Genomic DNA, 25472 nt, shown 5'->3' on the forward strand with positions numbered 1-25472 from the left:
CTGGCTCAGGTGAGCTACAAGAAGAAGGTGACTCAGGGAGCTGCTTCCTCCTCATCCCACCAAAGCAGGAAAAGGGCTGGAGAGTCTGGGGGAACCCCTGGAGTGCTAGGATTCAGGCCCAGCAGCACTCTGCCCTCCCAAAGGAGGGAGGAAAGACCTCAGCTGCTGTTGGCAGCAGTCACTAGGGGGCAGCACAGACTGGAAGAGTGGTGATGAGGAGTGCTTTGAGACAGGGCCTCCCTTGAGCCAGCCTGCTGTGTGGGTCAAGCACCTTTCCTGGGCTGGTCCTGCTCTGCTGGCTTCCCCCTCCCAACCCCAGCATGCCTCACAAGAGGGAGGTCAGAAAGCCTCTGGTTTAATCTCGCTCATTTAAACGATGCCATCTCGAAAGCCCTGAGCTTGAGCCACCCCACTGAATCTCAGTCACTGACGCCTCTCAGAATAGTTTGTTGCCTTGTCTAATCCCATGCTAGCCTCACTGAGTGTGCTGTCTGCCATGGGACACCTGCGGTGGTTTAAGTAGAAAGGCAGTGTGGTGTAGTGGGTAGAGCACTGGATTGGAACCCAGAGACCCTGGATTCTGTTCATGGCTGTGCCATGGAACCTTAGGCATGTCCCTTCACCTCCCCGGGCCTCACTTGCTCCTCTCACCCTTTGGTTGTTTGCCTTGTCTGTCTAGACTGTAAGCTTGCCAGGCCAGGACTGTCACTAACAATGTGTGTGTGTACAGCCTCTAGCACAGGGGTGGGCAAACTTTTTGGCCTGAGGACCACATTGGAGTTCCAAAACTGTATGGAGGGCCAGGTAGGGAAGGCTGTGTCTCCCCAAACAGCCTGTCCCTCACCTCCTATCTATCCCCCCACTTCCTGCCCCCCTCAGAACCCCTGACCCATCCACCTCATCTATTCCTTGTCCTCTGAATGCCCCCTCCTGGGACCCACTGCCCCTGTGGGACACCACCCTCATCCAACCCACCTCCCCTGCTAAAGCCCCTTTCTGAATCCGTCCCTGCGAACATGAGTGGAGGACTCAGGAGGAGCAGGGGCAGCCATGTAGCCAGAGAGAAGCAGCAGTTTCCTCTTCAAAGGGCCGCTTCTCTCTGACTGGCTCTGCGGCCGCCTGCTGCTTCTCCTGAGTCCTCCACCCACATTCACAGCGTTCCCGCCACCCGCACCTCCTGCCTGCTCCCCTGAGGCTGCGGGTGAGCCTCCCTCACTGCCCTTCCCACCCTTGGGGGGGTGCGCTGGTGCTGAGCTGCCCAAGTGCCTGGCCCTGGGGCCCCCTGTTGTTGGGGGAGCCCGTGCCAGGGCACCCTGTGTTCATTGGTAAATCCGCCCCGCCCAGCTGGAGCCAGCCACACTAGTTACAGAATCTGGGCGTCTCAACTCTTTGTGCTACAAACACTGGGAACATCTGCAGGGTTCTACCTGCTGCTTCATCATAGCTGTCTTTGTTTTTCCAGCAAAGCTATTGGATGTAAAATTCAGGACAGGCCAAGATGCGCAGAGGACATGTTTGATTCTGAGCAGATAGTTATTTACAGGGATGTCATATCCGGGGGTCGGCAACCTTTCAGAAGTGGTGTGCTGAGTCTTCATTTATTCACTCTGATTTAAGGTTTTTTGTGCCAGTAATACATTTTAATGTTTTTAGAAGGTCTCTTTCTATAAGTCTATAATATATAAACAAACTATTTTTGTATGTAAAGTAAATAAGGTTTTTCAAATGTTTAAGAAGCTTCATTTAAAATTAAATTAAAATGCAGAGCCCCCAGACCAGTGGCCAGGACCTGAGCAGTGTGAGTGCCACTGAAAATCAGCTCGTGTGCTGCCTTTGGCATGCGTGCCATAGGTTGCCTACCCCTGTCATATCCCATTCAGCACCCTTAAGAGGTATGATTTGAATGGTTTGAGGCCTCAGTTAGCTTATTCATTTATGAAATGAGTGTCCTATGGTCAGAATATACAGGAAAGATGGTGACTGTGTAATCTACATAGACAGACACTACAGCTCTATTTTAGCTATCTATGGTATTTCTATCCCTATGGCATCTGTCTGACATGCACCAGTGACCAGACTGTGGGCTTATCACAAAACAGTGAGTAGTTTTTGGTCCCTCTCTCCCCCTACCTTTCCTTCCGCCCCCGAGGAGTGCTAGGCACTCAGTCTAGCAGATCAGCATTGGTAGATTTCATAGATGGTATGTTTGAGTTGCTAAGTCCCTGGACGGTAATTTTAAATATGTAATAGTACTTTGCATTTCTCATCTTCAAATTTTTTACAAACATTAGTTAAATTAGTCTTACAAATCCCCTGTGAGGAAGGGAAGGATTATTAGCCTGAGTTTACAGATGAAGGAAACATGAGGCACAGAGAGTTTAAGTAACTTGCCCAAGGCCACAGAAGTCAGTAACATCCAGGATCAGGTATCAGAGGGTAGCCGTGTTAGTCTGGATCTTTGCTGCTTATCCAGGATCAGGACTCGGGAATTCCTGGCTCCCACCCCCCTATTCTAACCACTAGCCCACAGTTACTAAATTCTGCTGCCTTTTTTTCTCTGTCTATCCTGTTATGTTCAGTGTGTGCAATCTGATAGGTCTGGCATCTGTATTTCAGAAATTGCTGGCACTGAAGAGATGGATCTTAACTGTTGAGCTGGGTTTTTTTTTCAGTGTTGCTGAGTTGAAGATGGAACATGAAGATGCAAATGCTATTCTGGCCTTCCCAGCACTGCTCACTTGGGAGCAATAAACCTCTTCTCCTTTCTGACCCTGAAGCGGTTTTTTAATTATCTTCTTTTCTCACTTTCCTTTGTTTTTTCCCATGATAATTTAGATGTGAAACTCTAGACTCTGAAACTTCTGTTTATGCGCAGATGGGGCAGCGCAGATAAACTCCCCCCACTACTTCCTGCAGCCCAACAATTGGGGCCCATTGTCCTTGGTCCATTCCATCCTAAACTTCTCTGAGACTGCCAAGAAGGGGGCCGAGGTGGTATGTTTCTGTGGCAGAGAGATGGATGGATGTCTCTCCCTGTGGAGCGGCATTGGGGCCTCCTTTAGTGATTATCTCCCTCTAGTGGTGGTTTCCCTTTCTCCCTTCACCACATCTTTGAGTTCTTTTCCTTCTCCTTTCTTTCGTCACCCTCTTGCCTTCTTTAGATTTCTTCTTTCTCTGGGCAGTTCATGTCCATTCCCTCTCCCTCTCTTGGCTTCCTTTCCTTTGTGTCCCTGTGTGGATTTACCACTCTTCTCCTGAATCTCCAGCAGCTGCTTCTGAAGCTAGTGGGTGGAAACTTAGCCTAGCAGTTCTTACCAATGGGTGTGCCAGACCCACAGTCCAGTGTCTCTGACAGTGGCCAACCCCGGCTGCTTCAGAGGAAGGTGCAAGCAGATATGGGATAATCTGCCCTCCATGAAGGTCTAATCCTAATCTCTAACAGAGTTTGGTTTAAACCCAAAAGCATGAGGTTTTCTCTCCCTCTTTTTGTTAGCAATAGCTATTGTAACGCCGGATATTCTGGCTATCCATGTAAACATCCAATCCCTCTTTTCACCTTCACAATTGTACTTGTTTTCTGCAGCTTCTCCCTCCCTGCTACCGTCAGCAACAAGTGCTGCTGGCTGTTGCTCTGTTTATTTCCGGCTGCTGCTGTTGGTGGTTCTTGCTGGCTGGGTTTCCTGCTGCTGACAGGAATGGAGTGAGCCACTGATGGATGGGATCGCTCTGTCACGCCTCTGATCCAGGCTTCCCGCAGACCCACACACATTCCAGACCTGGTGAATGCACTGCCATGTGCAGACAGGGCACAAACAGGGGGATTTGATACTGCATGTCAACGCATCGCTGTCCCGTCAGACTCACTTTACCTTGCTGATTGCTGCCCTTTTGTAGCAGATGTACAGTACCTCTGCACATGCCGTCCAGGTCGGCTCCGGAGTCCCCTCCTTGCCTTACTTCAGCTGGAAAGCGGGAGCCAGTTGGAAGATGCTGTTGTTCAGTGTGGCCGCTGAGTGTCTTAACCTGGCAGAAAATAACCACACAGGTGGTGTGGAAATTCACAGCAGCCTTGGCAGGGAGAAACCAGCTACTCACACAATGGCTGCTTCCCCAGTGTTGGCTGAGGGGGTGGGTGAATGGCCTGCAGGGGGTGCCAGTTAACTTCAGTCCCTTGGTTTTCCAGCACCACTCAGTCCATGAGGCTCCAGCCTGGCACGGCTGCTGGGAAGCTCCATCTTGCTCCCCAGCTCCAACATCTCCCATTGCCTTGTCTCACCTCCCATCACCATGAGGCCCCTGCTGCCTAACTCCCCATAGCAGGTCTGTCACACTGCACAATGGAGTTCCCGGTTGCCTGCCTGAGTCAGGGAGCAGCACTGCTTTCTGGGCATCATCTTCTTTGTACCATGTGTTGCACTGACTGGCCAGGTAGTGGTGATGCCATGTGTGCTGAGCAGGGCTGCCCGGGGGGTGGGGGGTGGCAAGTGGGGCAATTTGCCCCGGGCCCCACAGGGGCCCCGTGAGCTGCTCTGGGTTTTCGCGGCACTTTGGCAGTGGGTGCCGTCTGGGGAGTACAAGCACCGCAAGCGGTGGGGAAAAAAAAAAAAAGCCGCGATCGGCAGCACTTAGGCTGTTCAAATGCCAAGTCTTCCGTTTTTGTGTGTGGCGTTTTGCTTTTCAGAGGCCTTTGTGGTTGATTTGGGGAGAAGCGCTCTTAACGCTCTCCCACCTTCATTGCAGAGGCCGTGCTGACTCTTTCACAGGGAGAGCTTTCCTTCGGGGTGATAGTGGAACTGGTGAAAACAAGCAAATGGAATCCAAGCATTTTAAGCGGTTTGACTCCAAATCTCCTCCCCCTCACTGAATGCTGTTTCACTTCCATGGCATATGTCAGGGATCGGCAACCTTTGGCACGCGGCCCGTCAGGGGAATCTGCTGGCGGGCCAGGACGGTTTGTTTACCTGCCGCATCCACAAGTTCTGCCGATCGCAGCTCCCACTGGCCATGGTTCGCCACCCCAGGCTAATGGGGGCTGCAGGAAGTGGCGCAGGCCAAGGGATGTGCTGGCTGCCCTTCCCGCAACCCCCATTGGCCTGGGACGGCGAACCGTGGCCCGTGGGAGCCACGATCGGCTGAACCTGAGGATGTGGCAGGTAAACAAACCAGCCTGCCCCACCAGGGGCTTTCCCTGGTGAGCCACGTCCCAAAGGTTGCTGATCCCTCGCATATGTAGTTTCCTCATTCCGCCGCTCTTACATGGGATCCTTCCGGGGATGGGCAACTCTGAATTGCTAGGGTATGTCTCCACTGCACTGTGAACCTGGGCTCAGACTCAGGTTTGAGCCCCCAAACCCCTTCTGTCCACACAGAAATCAGTCTGACTCGGGCCAGGAATCCCTCTGGACTCAGGCCTGCGGACCCTACTGGGAGGGTGGGTGAGATCCCAAGTCATGCTTAGATCTGGTCCAAGTGCTGTCACTTTGCAGTGTGGACACAGGCCATGCCGCAGACCTGTGTCAGAAGGTCTGCTTACTGCAGTATGGATGTTAGCACAGTTCTGAGGGCCAGGTCCAGCAATTGTAAACCTGGGTTTTACAATGCAGTGTAGATGACCAAGCCTGGGCTTGGAAATGCCTGAGACCACAAGCCCAGGTCCCACAGACCCATCTTTACAATGCAGTGGAGACATACCGCTAATGTCAAGACAAGAGGGAAGAAAAAACACTTTCCTGTTTGTGTGGGATGGGAAGTGTACAGACCAAGCACCGTTCTGAAGTCCCTACAGCACCTTAGCCACGTGGAGAGCCCAGACCTGGGGCTTGCAGTCTCCTGCCCAAACCGCAACCCCATACGGCTTGTCCCATTACTAATGAATACTGCAACGCAGAGCTTCAAAAATCAAATCTCTGATAGAAACCAGGACCAGATATGTTCTGCTCAGGTGACCTCTGATCCTTGGCATATGCCAGGCCTTTTAAAGGTGAGCGTGGGGCAAGCTCCCTGGATGCAGGGCCCTATCTGGGCTGCAGCATGCCCTGGAGGCAGCACTGAAGGGGTTAAGAGGTTCCTATATTCCACTGGAATGGCCATTCAGCAGCTGAAATGTGAAACCCACCCTTTAGTCAACACTTTCCTCCCCACACTCTGGGTAGCTTGTTGTAAACTTGTTTATCAAACTGGAACCAGAGTGAGCCCTTAATAGGGGATTTTTGCAGCAGCGAGGCAGGTGAAAGCCTGACAGTTCTGGGAAAATTCTGCTTGGCGCCTGGCAGGACCTTGCATCTGTATCCTGAGAAACACAATCGTTGGAGTATGTAGGTAAACAGCCAGGGCTGTTTGAGGAGCTCTCCTCCCCCTCGGCCATGTGAGCACTCCAGCCACAGCACTGGGTGTGCATGCCCTCTTCACATGTGCAACACTGGAGGAAGTGCTGTTGGGCTCTCATCTCCCTCCCACCCCTAGCTCTGTTAATAGCTGTTCTCCTCCCTGGACATGTGAAAGGGGCATGAACAGTTACTGTTGCTGCTTCCCTGCCTCTTCTGCTTGAAAACTGATTTCCAAGAAACTTGGGAACAGCTGAGGATGGTAAACAAGAGGAGAATGAACTCCCTGGTGCATTAATGTTTTGCTGAGCGCTTGAGGGAGACAACAGAAATATATTTTTCAAGCCTTGACCCTGAGCTCATCAGGGCTTTACTTCTGTCTGAAGCCGGGGTAAGGCCTGATTAGTTCAGTTGGTGCAAACTCTGGCTTGCCATTTTCTGTGCTTCGAGGAAGGTTTGCCGAGGGGTTAGAGCACTAACTTGCAACTCAGGAGAGCTGGGTTTAATTTCCTTCTCCGTCACAGACTTTCTGTGTGGCCTTTGACAAATCACTTAGCTTCTATGGGCCCCGGTTGCCCATCTGGGCAATGGGTATAACAGCATTGCATTGCCTTTCAGGGGTGTTGTGAGGACAAATCAGTTGAAGATGGTGAGACAGATACTAGGGTCATAGGGGGCCATATAAGTACGGTATCTAAAATAAACTGTCAGCATGGGTATAGCTGCAGCAATGGCTGACTGCTGATTGCTGAATTGGAGCTATTGCTGGGCATAGACAAAACCTTGGAGAGTAAAGAGTACATCAGCCCTGGTGTTTTCGTGCTGATCCTGCATAGCTGAGGCTGCTGTGGCTGCCTAACTTCCTGTATCTTGTATAAGCAGAAGTTATAACTAATAGTTTTAATCGCTTGGTTGCTAGTTTGAATCCAGCCCTGGTGCTGGTAGTGACAGACAGTCATTCTGTATCACAGAGGCTTATGTGAAATGAGTTGCCTGTCAGTCCAGTTCCTCGGACAAAGCATGACACTAGTTGGCAGCCTTGTCAAAAGAGTCAAGGACTTGTTTGGGCTGTGGAGGCTGATTATCCTCTCCCCTCTGGAGATGCTCCCACTGGGGCAGGGGTCAGACATGCATCAGGAGGGGACAGTATGGGGGAAGCTGGCTCTGTTGCTGCCGGGCGGGTCTAATTCTGGAGATGAGTCGAGGATGTCAGGTCAGCACTTTGCACAGCGCAAAATTCATTTTAGAAAAGACTGCCATACTATCAGAGGTAAAGTGTTCCTTAAAGGTGCCCCTCCTTTCACTTTTGGGTTTGATGCTAGTGAAAATCTTCCATGATCTTGGCTGTGCTTTAGAGGATGCAGCAGAGAGATTTTTGATTCTTACAAGTACTCCTGTTTACTCAGTGCTCCTTAGCACAAGTGTTCGATCTATTGAAATGGAATCTGTTTTAGTCACATGATTCCCTGAATCCTAGGCACATGCTGATTTGTTGTTGCAGGGTCCTCGTGAGGGCTGGTTTGCTGGACAATGCTACGAGGCACCCCCGCCCCCAAGACACCAACATCTCCCTCCCCACAGAGCCCAGCCGTGGGGCAGACACCAGAACCCCCCTCCCCACAGACCCCAGCCACAGGGCAGCCCCTGCCCAGACACCCCCCCCCAGCCTTTACTCCCTCCAACTTTTTTACTGTCCCATCAGGGGACATGGTGTGGTGTGGCCCTGCCCATCTTCACCCTTTGCCAGAGCTCTATCTCCCAGGCCCTGTCCCATCTCCGGGAGAATGAGGATCAAAGAGTGTGCAGCCTCCAGCCCTGCCAGGCTGGGCACCCTGCTCACTGCAAGCTGGGCTCTGCAGAGTCCAACTACCCTTACTGATAGCCAGAAATTCTGCAAGGGAAACAGGGAATTCTGCAAAATTCTGCATTGCGCAGTGGCGCAGAATTCCCCCAGGAGTTGCACACGAGCCTTTATAATGTCTGAGTCCTGGCAAATGAGAGCACGGGCTCTGCTAGCCTTACTCCATTTCTTTTGCAAAGGCCGTGGCATGTATGCACCATGTGTGTGACTCAGATGCATGTATGACAGCCTCTGCAAAAGTCCCAGCTACACCATTTGTGAGCTTCTCTTTCTCACATGTGAAGACAAAGGTCCTTGCTGAGATCAGCTTTCACACTGGGGCTAGGGGAAGAGAATGGGGTCTGGCTGTAGTCATTAAGTTCAATGACCCCACCCTGGGCTGTATTGCTAGTGGCATGACGCGAACCCATGTTCCAGGAGTCTGCTCCCAGAGTCCTGGCGGCAAGAGCAAGGGGAAAGCTGCCATCTCTACCCTGCCACCCAAACTCTGGGCATGGGCCCTCGGGGGTAATATTGGAACAGTGGTGTTGGGATGACATCACAGTGCCACATCTGCTGAAGCTGAATTCATAGAACATCCAATGTGGCTCAGGTGTCAATCTGAACAACAGCCTCCACCCTGCCATGTAGAGTGCAGCTCTGCATAGAAAGTCTGAGCTCAGCCAAAATCCCAGCTATATGTTAGCGGGAAATGCTCCATGCTTTGCTCCGGAAAATCTCTATGGCATAAAGGGCTGAGATTGTCCAAGGTGCCTAAAGCAGATAAGCAGCAAATCCCCACTGGCTCTCAGTGAAAGTTAAATGCCCAACTCCCGTCCCTTAGGTGCCTTGGAAAATCTTTGCCCAAGAACTGATCATCACACTGATCAAGCTAAGGAATGTCCTGCCCTGGGTCTGACCCTGGGAATTGTTTATTAGGGAATTGCCAGCAGACACTGAATGGGACACTGTGTAAGGATCTTCAGATCTCCTGTTGACTCAGACTGTTCTGTAACAGTTGTTTTGAGTCAGCAAGCGTTCTGGGCAAATCGTAGGACTCTGAAATGTGAAACAGTTGCTCTTGCGGTGGCATTCATGGGAGCAAAGCCATGAGACCAAAACTAGTAAACTGCAACGGTGACATCAGCTTTCATGGAAATGAAGGTGCAGACTGTGCTGTACCCTCTGAAATCTAAGGTTTTGTTTTGAGGGATGGGGAAGAGAAACTTTCAGCCTTCCTGGGTGCAATCAGTATATCAATGCATGATATAGCAATGCAAGTGCTTTGGAAGATAGGATTAAAATTCAAAATGAACTGGAGAAATGGTCTGAAGTAAATAGGGTGAAATTCAATAAGGACGAATGCAAAGTACACCACTTAGGAAGGACCAATCAGTTGCACACATACAAAATGGGAAATGACTGCCTAGGAAGAAGTGCTGCGGAAAGGGATCTGGGGAGGTCATAGTGGATCACAAGCTAAATATGAGGCAACAGTGTAACGCTATTGCAAGAAAAACGAACATCATTCTGGGAGGTATTAGCAGGAGTGTTGTAAGCAAGACCCGAGAAGTAATTCTTTCACTCTACTCCGCACTGATTAGGCCTCAGCTGGAGTATTGTGTCCAGTTCTGGGTGCCACATTTCAGGAAAGATGTGGACAAATTGGAGAGAGTCTCCAGAGAAGAGCAATAAAAATGTTTAAAGTTCTAGAAAACATGACCTCTGAGAGGAGATTGAAAAAACTGGGTTTGTTTAGCCTGGAGAAGAGAAGACTGAGAGGGGACATGATAACAGTTTTCAAGTACATAAAATGTTGTTACAAGGAGAAGGAAAAATTGCTTTTCTTAACCTCTGAGGCTAGGACAAGAAGCAATGGGCTTAAATTGCAGCAAGGGCGGTTTAGGTTGGACATTAGGAAAAACTTCCTAACCATCAGAGTGGTTAAGCCCTGGAATAAATTGCCTTGGGAGGTGGTGGAATCTTCATCATAGGGGCTTTTTAAGAGCAGGTTGGACAAACACCTGTCAGGGATGGTCTAGATAATACTTAGTCCTGCCTTGAATGCAGGGGACTGGACTAGATGACCACTCGAGGTCCCTTCCAGTTCTATGAGTTACCTGGTCAGTTTTATAGTCAGCCAGACTGGAACCACAGCAATAAAAATAGTGTACATTTTCCCAGTCCATCTTAACAGGATATCAGTAAATATTGTAATGAACTGAGCAGCATGTGGATGCACCACTGCCATATATGTTATGGAATCTGCTCTGCTCAATTACATGTTATAGACCTGATACAGCTAATCTTCTAAAAAGGACATGTCTTTAGCTCAAGTGACAGGGGTCTTTGCTTTTGAAGGAAGGGAACGGGAGTTCTATCCCCTCTATTGCTCTGAAATGCCACGTAATATATTGTGCAGCGTACTGACAACAACTGAAGTTTCAAAGTAGGATACTCAAGGTTCTGACTCACTGTTACATAATAAACCCCAGAACATAGTAGGTAAACATCCAAATGAATTTTTTCCCAAATAGCTATTAAGTATGTCATTACAGGATGGGCAATGTAAATGCCTTTGGAAAAAAAAATTAACAATAAGCACTAAATATTGTTTATCTTGTCTCATAATTTCAGAGAAATTTCCTGTTAATGTTAATTAGGGTGGGTTGGAAAATGTGAAAAGTGGAAATAAAATTGTATGAATATTTTTGTACAGTTTTCTCCTTATTTTCCAGCCAGCTCTCCCTTTAGTGAATGGAGTAAATTCATTACATAGACTCATAGGTCAGAAGGGACCACTATGATCATCCAGTCTGACCTCCTGCACAAGGCAGGCCACAGAACCCTACCCACAAATTAAAAACAGCTGGTTCAGTTGGAGTTTCAATGGGATTACTTTAAATCCTTGCCCTACAGTAAGGAAAATTCAAGCAGCCACTGGTGTGGGAAACAGACTTCATAGCTATGTTAACATCCAATGGCATCTAGATTCAATCCCATCTCCACTTCTAAGAGAAGTTGATTGGGATCTCAATTGTGTGAGAGATACTGGCATATGGAGCTTTTCATCTCTAGCTTTTTGATCCATCTAGCCCTAGCCAGTAGTATCCGAAAGTCATTGCCACCTGGTAAGGAGAGTGGGAGTATGAGCAAGTGGTTCTGACATTTTAATCTTGGATTTTATGCCCAGCTCTGACATTCACTTGCACTGTGGACTTGGGCAGGCTGGTTCACTTACCTGTACAGGGGCAGCATAAATTCCTTTAAAATGGGGGGGGGCACAAGTGGGTGAACTGTGGCCCTGCCCCCTGTTCCACTCCTTCTCCCTGAGGCCCTGCCCCCTTCCCTAAGGTCCCGCTCCTGCACCACCTCATCCCCCAAACCTCTTCCCCCTGTTCGCTCCTCTCCCCCACCCCAGTCATTGGCCTTTGTGGCCGATAAAAAGGGTGTGTGCATGTGTGTGGAGGGTGGGGGGCCTGGCCTCAGACCTGCCCATCTGAAAAAAGGGAATAGTAACCTTAAGCTGTTGTGAGGTGTAATTAATGAATGTTACCTGCCTGGAGAACACGGCATGACAGGGGCCCTTGGGTAGACTAGGAAGGTTCAGGGCTGTTAGGAATCCTTGTAAAACCAGCTCTCTGTCTCAGTCCAGTTCCCGGTGAACACAGCTTACAAAAGAGAGGCCAAGGATTGAATTGGACAGTGGAAATGGACTTCCCTTTCATGTATGGAAGTGGCGCCTCCAGGTCAGGGCTGAGGCACATTGGACTGGGGTGGGGGAAGCCAACCCTGCCGCTGCCTGGGTTGTACCTGTTCTGGGGGGTAGACTCAGGAGTTCAGGCTCTGGCATTGTGAATGTGGTACCAGCGCTTTTCCTCTGTGAATACAAGGGGCTGGGGAGTAACTGGTTGCCAGGAGATCAGCGAGCACCTACTTTGTTTTGAAATGCAAATGGTGAGAAATGATTTACTTTGCCTCCCTAAATGCGCCAGCATTTTGTAAAATGGAATGGCACAGGATGGCTAGAGCCAATTCAGAGACACAAGGTGCTGTGTGTGATCTCTGATTATTTGGACTTGTGTTCCCCTCTGTTATTTCTAGCAGATGTCACCATTACAGAGTTAGGGACTATTGTTTGGAGAGAGTCAGTTCAGTTTAGACTGAACCAGACTTCAAACAGAAGTGATGTGCTCTAGGCAGGAAGCACCGGGTGAGATCTTTGGCTTGCATTATGCAAGTCAGAACAGTTGATCAAAACAGTCCCTTCTGGCCTTAAAGTCTGGGAATAAAGAGTTTAGTCTGATCCTTCAGAATGATAGGAATTCTCAGTTCATAGGTATATTGTAGAATTACACACTGTCCTAAAGTCCCATCAGCATAGCAGCTTTGTAATCCCTAGCACTTACATAGTGCTTTCTATTTCAAAGCCTTGTGCAAACACTGATTTTAACTGAGTGATTCCATTAGCTAAGTATTACACCCATTTTATGAGTAGGGAAACTGAGGCACACATCTGCTTTGCCAGTGTGTTGCACCCTCGGGTGTAAATCTCACCATTCCAGTTCAATGGAAAATCAGGCCCAGAGAGTTTAAGTAACTTGCCTGAGGTTATGCATACACAGCCAGAGGTGATGCTGGATTTAGAACTCGGGAGTTCCTGGTTTCTAGACTTAAAATTGGTTCGAGGTACTGTGCTGCCTAAAAGCCCAGCATCACCAATCAATAATAATAACAAACACCACTTTTTCTTGTTTGCTTCCTTGCTTAAACCAGCTGCTTGCAGGCAAACTTTAAACCACAGTTAATTTTACTAAAATATCTATTTCCTTTTGCATCTTCGTTGATTATTGAAGTGGTTTTAGTCTAAAGAGAAGCTCTTGCCTCTGTAACTTTGCTACTCTATGAAGCCCCCAAGCTATGTTCATGTAGGAGTGAGGGGGTCATATTAGTTCCCATGGTAGCAGTGGGGCTGTCACTGCCATTGGCTTGTGACATCACTGGATAAATTAGGCCCAAGAAGGTGGCTGGGTTGAAAAAGACAGCCTCAGCTTTCCCACATGGCACTGATGGGATAACTGGGGAAATGGAACTTGAGCTGAATGAAAGGTAAATGTAAATGAGAGCAGAAATGCTTCCTACCAGTGAGGACCATTGGATAATGAAGTAACTTGCTTGTATGGCTACACTTGCCATTTCAAAGCGCTGCCGTGGCAGCGCTGCGGGAGCGCTGCCGCGGCAGTGCTTTGAAGTGTGAGTGTGGTCTGAGCGCCAGCGCTGGGAGAGAGCTCTCTCAGCACTGCATGTAAACCACATCCCTTACGGGTGTAGCTTGCAGCGCTGGGAGCCGCGCTCCCAGCGCTGCGGCAGTGATTACACTGAGGCTTTACAGCGCTGTATCTTGCAGCGCTCAGGGGGGGTGTTTTTTCACCCCCCTGAGCGCGAAAGTTGCAGCGCTGTAAAGTGCCAGCGTAGCCATGGCCTTCTGCCACCCTTTCTAGCTGAGTAGCACAATTAGCCCCATTAAAATGAATGGGACTAATAACAGTGTGAGGTAGTCCACTTAACTTCAGTGGGCTGTGGATCAGGTTCTTAGTTAGGCTGAGTTTAAAGGTACAAGAATCTGACTCTAAAAGAAGCCACTGGGGCCCTGTTATTAAAACTGTATGACTAATAACAATACCCTCTTAAAGGGCCAGGTTCTTAACTGATGTAAATCTGAGTAGCACCCTTGACTTAAATGGTCATTTTCACCAGCTGTGAATCTGGATCATCACATCTGCCATCTGAGATCTCAGATTGCTTTATAAACTCTAATTCTCCAAATGTACCCGTACGAGGTAAAGGAGTATTGTTCCCATCCTTCCAGTGAAGAGGTTATAAATCTAATAGTGATTAAGTGACCTGGCTAAGGTCACAGTGAGTGAATGGCGGACCTGAGAATAGAATCTAGTTACAAAATCTTGAAGGCCCAATCCATGCTGGTACAGCTACAGGTGCCTGAGAACTGCAGGTGTAAGACTGTGTCTATCAAAGATTGAGCTGAATGCTTCCTGAATATTGATGTTTGGATCCAGGCTTGAACTTCGCATCCAGCTTCCATTTCTATAAAGGACTGGGTCAGATTCCCCAGCTTAAATCATGTTGAGGCCCCATCTTTACCTTCTATGCATGTGAGACTGAAGAACTATGCTTGCGGGTTAGAGAGTCACAGTCAGTTACTTCACGATGTAGCAGTTTGTTACATGGCCTCACATGCTTTGGTTTTGCCCAGTGTTAGATTTGTGCGTGCAGGAACTTTGAGAGTACATTGCGTAAGCCACTTGCATATGCTTCCTAGAGGCCTTTGCCACCTTTTGGTGTTAAGAAATATTCCTGTTCTAATACTCTAAATGCTGGCTTCAGATGGATGCGTGCAGCTGACCCTGCATCATTTAAGACCCTTTCCACAAAAATTGAGGCAAGACTCAGCGTGTACCTTTAAACGGCTTAACTGGTGCCAGGGGCTCATTCTATCCAGTGAAGCACATTTGTCAGATGGCCAAATGGGCCAGTGATGTCCCAGCATTCGACTGATTTCTATGGAATTATGTCAGCTTGGAGGACCAGTAGTCAATGGGTTAAATCTGTGGTTCATAAGCCTGCTATCTGGAAGGCTTCCACAGAGCTGTGGTTGAGTACCTCAGACTGAGTCATTTCTTTTAAATGCAATGACAAATGCATATTCTCTTCACAACTGTCAACAATCATGTTTCTTAAATGGAAAGATGCCTCTAAATACTCTAGTGGGTTTAGCAAAGTGCTGAGACCCAACAACCTTGGACAACTCTCTAAGTCCTTCATTTTCAAATAGAGGTGCCTCAAGTTAAGCACATAAATAAATGGCCTGACGTTGAGCCCTACAGCTCCCATGGACACCTGGCCAGGAGCGTATAATCACTGGGACCTCTGCAAATTGGGCCCTATAATTTGGTGCCTAAAATATGGACGAAGATGCCCATTTTAGGCTCCCAGTCTTGAAAATGTTGGCTTCTACTGCAGGCCACCAGGAGACTATTACTAAACGAACCCTCATGCTGGAAAAAATACCCCGATATTTAGTCCCCAGAGTTAAATATTTTACCTAGACGTAGATTTGAATCCTCTTTGTGTATAGTAGGTTTAGACTTCTGCTGTTCAGACTGCTTCTGTTACTGTTTGACTGAGTTCTGAAATAATCAAATCTCCTATCTGTGTTCAGATGCCTTATTGATTGTTTGTGATCACTTTTCTGCACTGTTCATACATACCTCCCCTCCCCCGTGTTTGTAAAAGAATTTCTACTTCCTTTTCTGACTGGCGTTTAATTATATCTCTTGTTTAAGTGCGTTAATTGGGACCAAATACATTTAGTTAAGTGACAGATCAGAAAGGATGCCATAGCTTATTTTAAAAAGTGTTTTTGTACTATTTGATTCTCCGTTAGTACCATCCCCGTAGCTCATAAGTGATGTTCTCCACACACTGGATGTTGATTTTTCCTCTGTCCCAAACACCGCTTAGCCCCTCCGTGCTGTATTTCTTTTCATGGCACTGAAGTCAACACACCTCTTTGTCTCAGTATCGTTGGTATCCCAGTATTGCCAACTCCTGCCATTTTCTCTCAAGTAACGGGATTTCAGAGGATGCTGGAGCTCAGCTTGTGAGAACGCAAGAAGCTCCAGTCCCTTGTGAAGTTCAGCTTTGCCGCAAGTCCCTCCCCTTCACTCACTATTCTCACAGAAGGGGACGGTGAGAGGGGAGCTGGGGAGAGGACAGCAAAGAGCCCTGGAGCTCAGCTGGGCTCTGTTCCCTCCTCAGCCCTCCCCTCCTGTGAACAATGGGACAGAATGGTGCATCTGTTCCTCCCCCTGCAGCACACGGCCTGGAAGGGACCCCACTGCAGCTCACCCCCCCCCAGGTGCAGGAAAGGAAGGTAAAGAACCCCAGGAGGAGCAGAAGTGAGCATGGGGCGGGGCGCTGAGAGTTGATGGGGAGCTGAACTGGCAACTGGCAGGACAGGATAGAATTGATGGGAGGACTGGGGGACAGGATAATTTCTGGGGAAGGGATGGGCAGATATTGGGGTGAGAGTGTCTGTAGTGAGAGTCTGGCCTTAAAATGTGTGAAGGATGGTGAGTGGGCAACACTAACTGTCACACACACACTGGGGTTGGGCAGAGAGAGTTCAAAAATCAAACGGGAGACTGAAAAAACACAAGATGATCTTTTTTCGTTAAAAAAATAGTTTTATGGGGGGGTCTGACTCGTGATTTTTGATCTCGTGAGGTTGGCAGCACTGGTGTTGGTGTAGCTCTGGGGAATATCATGATCTTCGTATAGCCCCTTTCATCCCAAGGGATCCCGAAGTGCTTAACGAAGTACATTGTAATAAATCGACGGCCAGCTACAAATTAAAACCCAAATCCTTCTGCTTCAGGACCCCTTGAGCTAAAGGAAACTTGCGCTTAGTGAGTAAAAAGCTGATGCCCTAGAGTTGAATAGCACTGACTCCATCCAGTAGACCTCACTGGTACACACAGCAGCAGTTAATTTCAGTACACAGCCCGTGCCACTGAAATACAGCTGCTCTTAGCTGTGGCGGATTAGCCACTGAGCCAATGGGGCCCATGCCCAGGGGCCCTGGCCAATTGGGGCACCCCTGCGCCCCGACCTGCTCCTCCCACCCACCCAGCACTCCTGCCGCGGAGCGGGGTCTGGGCACAGGTGCTTGCTGGAGAGCAGGGGAAGCCCCTGCGCCCTGACCCCCCTCCCTGGCAGGAGTGCGGGGGGAGGAGGGAGAGGGACTTCAGGCAGAAGTGGTGGGGAGGAGCCCCCACTTGCTCTGGCCCAGGCCCCACAAACCCCTAAAATGTTTCTGGCTCTTAGTAGGGAGGACAGTGGCCAACTACACACTATTCATCAGTGCAGAGAGTAGGGACGGTGGAAGTTTAGATTGAAGACACTGGTGCGAACTCCCCATGCTTACAAAATAGACCATGACATTTAATGTACAGGCAGGGCCCCTGTTTTTGAGCATCTCATCTGAAAACTACACCCAGAATAAACTGCAGGGAGCTCAACTTCTCTGCCACTGAATGATGTAGTGCTGAGCAGCTCTTGCCAGGAACAGAACCTGCAGTTCCAGCTGAGATTAGATACTCCAGATCTGATTCTTAGACCCCCAAGCTATTCCCTGGAGAGAGGCAGCTATTAGCTGCTGCTCACAGAGTTGGTAGGAAAATTTCACATCCCAGTTTTTGTGGGTCCTGTGCAGTTAGTGACTTTTCCCTGTTTCTCAACAGTGAAGTGGCAGATTTGGACTATTTAAAAATTGAAGGACAAGCTTCCTAAGGCAGTGTTTGAACCAAGCTGCTTGTACTGTTATGGCAACCACTAGTGCACAGGGACTTCCCTTAGCAGCAGAAGTTACTCTGCCTCTGAGCCCAATAAATCGGCAGCAGCTTTAAGGAAGGCTAAAGTTTGACTCCGAACGTATTGCTCAGCAGTGGGCCTGTCATAACATTTTTTCCCAGATCTGGACCTTAGCGTCCAAAATATGGGTGTTAGCATGCAAACCTCCAAGCTTAGTTACCAGCTTGGACCTGGTAAAGCTGCCACCAGCCAGGAATTATACAGTGCCTAGCTCACTGTGGTCTCCCCAAAACCTTCCCTGGGGGACCCCCAGACTCAGATGCCTTGAGTCCTACAACAAAGGGAAATAACCCCCTCCCCTTGTTTCCTGGTTACTTCCTCCCAGGCTCCCCTTCCTGGACAACCCTAGGAGATTCCCTGCTTCCAGTCCTGGAAACACAAGTACCGAGAGATCTAATCTCTCCCCCCTCACCCAGAGGGTATGCAAAGTCAGGCTTAGTAATTCTAACACAAAGAGATTTTCCCCCTGACTTCTTCCTCCCACCAATTCCCTGGTGAGCTGCAGACTCAATTCCCTGGAGTCCCCACTAAAGAAAAACTCCAACAGGTCTTAAAAAGAAAGCTTTATTTTAAAAAAGAAAGAAAAAGACATTAAAAATAGGTTCTGTAATAAGATGACAATATACAGGGTCAATTGCTTAAGAAAAAAAAGTGAATAAACAGCCTTATCCAAAAAGAATACAATTTAACACATTCCAGCAACTACATACATGTAAATACAAAAAAAAACAATATAAAACTATTGTCTTACTATCCTTGTACTTACAACTTGGAAACAGAAGATTAGAAAGCCAGGAGATAGAAAAATCACTCTCAGAGCTGAGAGAGTCAGACCCAAGACAAAGAACAAAGAACTCACACCCAAAACTTCCCTCCACTCAGATTTGAAAAAGTCTTGTTTCCTGATTGGTCCTCTGGTCAGGTGTTTCAGGTTACTGGTGTTACCCCTTTACAGGTAAAAGAACATTAACCCTTAGCTATCTGTTTATGACAGGGCCAACTACTCGGTTGCTATTTTAGTGTCTCATCATTTCTCATAACGGGTAGAATTATTTTTTTTTTAATGGGGAAGGAAGGAGTTTCCTTGGTCAGATTCGTCATTCACCCTGATGTGCGTTACAAAACTGGAACAGCGGGTGCTTTGGTGCTGCAATCGTGTGTTTCATGGTGTCCTTCTTTGCCTCTCTCAGGGTCCCATATCGGTCACCCTTACTTACTGAGGAAAGCCCCTTCATCCTCAAGCAGTCCCACTGAAATCCATAGAATTACTTCCAGAGTCCAGCATAGCCTGGCCGAGGGGAGATCACACCAGTGCAAGGTCATAGATCCAAATCAGAGGCTTGTATGTCTTTGCTCATCCAGCGCAGAGCGGCAGAAGGAGGCATTGTTGTGAAGGGGGAGCATGGTTTTCAGGCCCATGTGGCAGTTAAAGGCCAATGTATCCCCTGAGTTACTGTGTCACAGTATACAGGGAACGACATGCACAGAGCACCAGAGTCAGGACCAAGGGGAGGTTTAGGCTAGCTTTGCACAGCACCCACTGTGGTGCATTTTGGCCATAACAAAGGATCTGGCTCATGATCTTTGTTTGCCATTTGCTGTCACCTATGCACACTCACACTTTGTAGCATTGCGATGGCTGGACTGCAGCACCATGAAAATAGACCCCAAGTATTTTAGAGTTGGAAATATTCCTTTTATGTCAAGTATCCGTATTTACTGACTTTAAAAATCAGGGGTAGTTTAACGGCAGTGCTTATCTGTAGTGACCTGTCAAGTGACAGCACTCATCTGCAGAGACCCCTGGCAGGAGAACATAATTTTACTCTGAATTTGTGGCTGGACTCTGTCAGGCTCAACTGTATGTTCTGTTTTAGTATTTCTTTTAAAATTAGTTTGTTTGAGGTCTGGGAAAATTCTGCCAGATGTGGGGTCAAGAAGGAATTTTCCTATAAGTCAGATTGACAGAGATCTTGGGTTTTTTTCATCTTCTTCTGTTGCATGGGGAGCAGGTGGTTTGCTAGAATCATTTGAGCATATCTAACCTAATCAATTTCCCTGCCACTGCAGAGGCCTCTGGCATTGGTGGAATCTCATAAGACCAGCCATACTGGATCAGACCAATGGTCCATCTAGCCCAGTATCTTGTCTTCCAACAGCAGCCAGTGCCAGATACTTCAGAGGAAATGAACAGAACAGGGCAATTATCAAGATCCATCCCTTGTTATCCAGTCTCAGCTTCTGGCAGTCAGAGGTTTAGGGACACCCAGAGCATTGGGTTACAGCCCTAATCATCCCGGCTAATAGCCATTGATGGACCTGTCCTCCATGAACTTATCTAATTCTCTTTTAACCCATTTAGACTGTTGGCCTTCAGAACATCCTCTGGCAATGAGTTCCACGCATTGACTGTGCGTTGTGTGAGGAAGTACTTTCTTATGTTTGTTTTAAACCCGCTACCTATTAATTTCATTGGGTGACTCCTAGTTTTTGTGTTATGAGAAAAGGTAAATAACACGTCCCTATTCACTTTCTCCACACCATTCATGATTTTATCGACCTCTATCATATTCCCCCTTAGTCCTCTCTTTTCTAAGATGAACAGTGCCAGTCTTTTTAATATCATGGCACAGAGGCTGATTTAAGTGATAAGTTACATACCACAGTTAAAGCAGCAAAGAGTCCTGTGGCACCTTATAGACTAACAGACGTTTTGGAGCATGAGCTTTCGTGGATGAATACCCACTTTGTCAGATGCATGTAGTGGAAATTTCCAGGGGCAGGTATATATATGCAAGCAAGCTAGAGATAATGAGGTTAGTTCAATCAGGGAGGATGAGCCCCTGTTCTAGCAGTTGAGGTGTGAAAATCAAGGGAGGAGAAACTGGTTCGCCTTCCTTGGTTTTCACACCTCAACTGCTAGAACAGGGCCTCATCCTCCCTGATTGAACTACCTCATTATCTCTAGCTTGCCTGCATATATATACCTGCCCCTGGAAATTTCCACTACATGCATCTGACGAAGTGGGTATTCACCCACGAAAGCTCATGCTCCAAAACGTCGGTTAGTCTATAAGGTGCCACAGGACTCTTTGCTGCTTTTACAGATCCAGACTAACACGGCTACCCCTCTGATACATACCACAGTTAGTTTTGCAATTTCATGTTTGCGTTTCTGCAGAACTCTTGGTGAACACCATCTGGTCCTGGTGATTTTACGTTTATCAACTTATATCAAAACCTCCTCTACTGACGCCTTCGATTTGTTACCTAAAAAGAATGGCTCAGGTCTGGGAATCTCCCTCACAACTTCTGCAGTGAAGACTGATACAAAGAACTCATTGATTTTAGCTTCTCTTCAACAGCCTTACCTTCCTTGAGTGCTCCTTTAGCACCTCAATTGTCCAGCAGCCCCACTGACTGCCTGGCAGGCTTCCTGTTTCTGATGTACTTAAAAAAAAATCACTGTTGGTTTTTGTGTCTTTTCCTAGTTGCTCTTCAGATTTTTTTTTGGCCTGTCTAATTAGAATTTTGTCATCCTCTTTAAATAACTGACACTATTGGTTTCTATGTTCTCTGTGTGTGGCACACAACCAGTCAGGCTCCCGAGGACTGAAATGCTTTATTGTAACCCCAGTTACTGGGCTCAACACAGAGGTAACTAGGTAAATTGAGTGGCCTATGATATGCAGGAGGTCAGACTGGATGATCGATAGTCCCTTCTGGCCTTAAACTCCATGAAATCTATGAAAAATCATTTTTGTCTGATTTTGTGCCAACTTAAGCTTGGTGGGTTTGACTGCAGTTCAAAAGTTAATGGGCTCAACATCTATTTAATAGAGCCTGGGCTAAAAAGAGCAAAGGCTGAGAGGGGGAAGGCAAGGGATAAGGGAGAGAGAGAAATCCAGTCGTAGTAATAGGGTTAAAAATGGAGAAGAGGACAGAACAATTACCTCCACGTAGGACTCACTGAGTGAATTTATCTGGGCAGTGTGATGGATGAGGTCAGACTGAATGATGTAACAGTCCCTTCTGGCCTTAAAATCTGGGGAGGATGGAGAAACAAACAAGACAGAGAAACATGAAGGTGTGGCAGGGAAAAAGAAGGACTCTGAGAGGAGACCATTTATATCTCCTATACATGCCATCCACTTGTATCAGCCTGGCTTGTGGGATGGGGTATGATTCACTAATGCAGAGTTCTCGTTTCCTTGTGGACTTCCACTAGTTTTTCAAACCCTAATGCAAATACGTCCCAATGTTCACAAAACCTCCCACTCCACAAACTTTTCCCATCAGTGATTTTTCACAAGTTTTTCCAAAGTCCAGCAAGAGAGAATTGTTGGCAGTGAAAATAGCTTCGTAGCCAGGTCCCAAGAGAATGAAATGGCCATAGTGTCTCATTGTGCTTTTGAAAGCCCCAGGTTCTCCCAGGAAGTAGCAGACAAGTTCTGCGTTTCCAAAGGGTCTGGCTTTTTATTTTTTTTTAAGAAACCGAGCCACGCATATATGTATGTAAATACTGGAAACACTGGTCCATTTGTTATACAAATGGAACAAAAGACACCTTTGCTACTATTGTGATATAAAACATTTAGCACCTCGATTGGTTATTTATGGACATTAGCTGATAGGTAATAAGTTATGCTCTTTTTATATATAGGGAAACTGAGGCACACTCAACCACCCCATCCTCTTCCCACTGAGGTCAGTGGCAAAACTCCCATTGACCTCAGCGGACTCAGGCCCTACAGAGGATGGGTGACTCTCCAAAGCCACACAGTGAGTTGTTAGTGGAGCTCAGGAATTTGGGCCCAGATCTTCAAAAGTATTTAAGTACCTAAATAGCTTTGAGGAGTTGGGCCTTGGACACCAATTCAGCCAAGCGCCTAAGTAGCTGCTTAAGACTTCAGTAGTGCATAAGTGTGTGCTTAATTTTAAGCACACTTTTAAGTACTTTGTTGAATCTAGGCCTCAAGTCCTGGCTCCTGGGCCTGTATTCAGATCATGCCTTTGTCATCAACTTTAAAAAACAGAAACCCTGCCTTCTTTTCCTGCAACCTCATTATATGGCTTTCAGTCATTTCCTGTGTGTCCCGGGGAAAAGTACAGTGGTTTTGGGTACAGTATTTTGTAACAGAATCTGACGTAATTCCCAATAAGAACAACATAAGGCCATACTAGGTCAGACCAAAGGTCCATCTAGCCCAGTATCCTGTCTTCTCATAGTGGCCAATGCCAAGTGCTTCAGAGGAAATTAACAGAACAGGTAACCATTAAATGATCCATGTACTGAATCTATTGTTCTATCCCAGGATAGTATCAGAGGGGTAGCCGTGTTAGTCTGGATCTGTAAAAGCAGCAAAGAGTCCTGTGGCACCGTATAGACTAACCGACGTTTTGGAGCATGAGCTTTTGTGGGTGAATACCCACTTCGTCAGATGCATGTAGTGGAAATTTCCAGGGGCAGGTATATATATATATATGCAGGCAAGCTAGAGATAATGAGGTAGTTCAATCAGGGAGGATGAGGCCCTGTTCTAGCAGTTGAGGTGTGAAAACCAAGGGAGGAGAAACTGGTTTTGTAATTGGCAAGCCATTCACAGTCTTTGTTTAATCCTGAGCTGATGGTGTCAAATTTGCAGATGAACTGAAGCTCAGCAGTTTCTCTTTGAAGTCTGGTCCTGAAGTTTTTTTGCTGCAGGATGGCCACCTTAAGGTCTGCTATAGTGTGGCCAGGGAGGTTGAAGTGTTCTCCTACAGGTTTTTGTATATTGCCATTCCTAATATCTGATTTGTGTCCATTTATCCTTTTTCGTAGCGACTGTCCAGTTTGGCCGATGTACATAGCAGAGGGGCATTGCTGGCATATGATGGCGTATATTACATTGGTGGATGTGCAGGTGAATGAACCAGTGATGGTGTGGCTGATCTGGTTAGGTCCTGTGATGGTGTCGCTGGTGTAGATATGTGGGCAGAGTTGGCATCAAGGTTTGTGGCATGGATTGGTTCCTGAGCTAGAGTTACTATGGTGCAGTGTGCAGTTGCTGGTGAGAATATGTTTCAGGTTGGCAGGTTGTCTGTGGGCAAGGACTGGCCTGCCACCCAAGGCCTGTGAAAGTGCGGGATCATTGTCCAGGATGGGTTGTAGATCCCTGATGATGCGTTGGAGAGGTTTTAGCTGGGGACTGTATGTGATGGCCAGTGGAGTCCTGTTGGTTTCTTTCTTGGGTTTATCTTGCAGTAGGAGGCTTCTGGGTACATGTCTGGCTCTGTTGATCTGTTTCCTTATTTCCTCGTGCGGGTATTGTAGTTTTGAGAATGCTTGATGGAGATTTTGTAGGTGTTGGTCTCTGTCTGAGGGGTTAGAGCAGATGCGGTTGTACCTCAGTGCTTGGCTGTAGACAATGGATCGTGTGATGTGCCCGGGATGGAAGCTGGAGGCATGAAGGTAGGCATAGCGGTCCGTAGGTTTTCAGTATAGGGTGGTGGTAATGTGACCATCACTTATTTGCACTGTGGTGTCTAGGAAGTGGACCTCCTGTGTAGACTGGTCCAGACTGAGGTTGATGGTGGGGTGGAAGCTGTTGAAATTGTGGTGGAATTTTTCCAGAGACTCCTTCCCATGGGTCCAGATGATGAAGATGTCATCAATGTAGCGTAGGTAGAGAAGGGGCGTGAGTGGATGAGAGCTGAGGAAGCGTTGTTCCAGGTCGGCCATAAAAATATTGGCATATTGTGGGGCCATGCGGGTGCCCATAGCGGTGCCACTGATCTGGAGATATATATTGTCATCAAATTTGAAATAGTTGTGTGTGAGGATAAAGGCACAGAGCTCAGCAGCCAGTTGTGCTGTGGCATCATCAGGGATAGTGTTCCTGACAGCTTGTATTCCATCTGTGTGTGGGATGTTCATGTAGAGAGCCTCTACATCCATGGTGGCTAGGATGGTGTTTTCTGGAAGGTCACCAATGCTTTGTAGTTTCCTCAGGAAATCGGTGTCACGGAGATAGCTGGGAGTGCTGGTGGCATAGGGTCTGAGTGGAGAGTCCACATATCCAGACAGTCCTTCAGTGAGAGTGCCAATGCCCGAGATGATGGGGCGTCCAGGATTTCCGGGTTTGTAGATATTGGGTAGTAGATAGAATAACCCTGGTCGGGGCTCTAAGGGTATGTTGATTTGTTCCGGTGTTAGTGTAGTGAGTGTCCTGAGTAGATGTTGTAGTTTCTTAGTGTATTCCTCAGTGGGATCTGAGGGAAGTGGCCTGTAGAATTTGGTGTTGGAAAGTTGTCTGGCAGCCTCCTTTTGGTAGTCAGATCTGTTCATGATGACAACCTGCACCTCCACCAATGTAATATACGCTATCATATGCCAGCAATGCCCCTCTGCTATGTACGTCGGCCAAACTGGACAGTCGCTACGAAAAAGGATAAATGGACACAAATCAGATATTAGGAATGGCAATATACAAAAACCTGTAGGAGAACACTTCAACCTCCCTGGCCACACTATAGCAGACCTTAAGGTGGCCATCCTGCAGCAAAAAAACTTCAGGACCAGACTTCAAAGAGAAACTGCTGAGCTTCAGTTCATCTGTAAATTTGACACCATCAGCTCAGGATTAAACAAAGACTGTGAATGGCTTGCGAATTACAAAACCAGTTTCTCCTCCCTTGGTTTTCACACCTCAACTGCTAGAACAGGGCCTCATCCTCCCTGATTGAACTACCTCATTATCTCTAGCTTGCCTGCATATATATATATATACCTGCCCCTGGAAATTTCCACTACATGCATCTGACGAAGTGGGTATTCACCCACGAAAGCTCATGCTCCAAAACGTCTGTTAGTCTAT

At 47.6% G+C, this 25472-nt stretch overlaps 1 protein-coding gene across 3 annotated transcripts in view; it reads left to right on the forward strand.

Annotated features, from left to right (window-relative positions):
* Positions 1-25472, forward strand: part of PFKFB3 (6-phosphofructo-2-kinase/fructose-2,6-biphosphatase 3) — a 76046-nt gene that overhangs the window by 12089 nt on the left and 38485 nt on the right. The gene's annotated exons all lie outside the window — the stretch shown is intronic.

The sequence above is a fragment of the Gopherus flavomarginatus genome, chromosome 1, assembly GCF_025201925.1.
Source record: "Gopherus flavomarginatus isolate rGopFla2 chromosome 1, rGopFla2.mat.asm, whole genome shotgun sequence".
NCBI lineage: Eukaryota > Metazoa > Chordata > Testudines > Testudinidae > Gopherus > Gopherus flavomarginatus.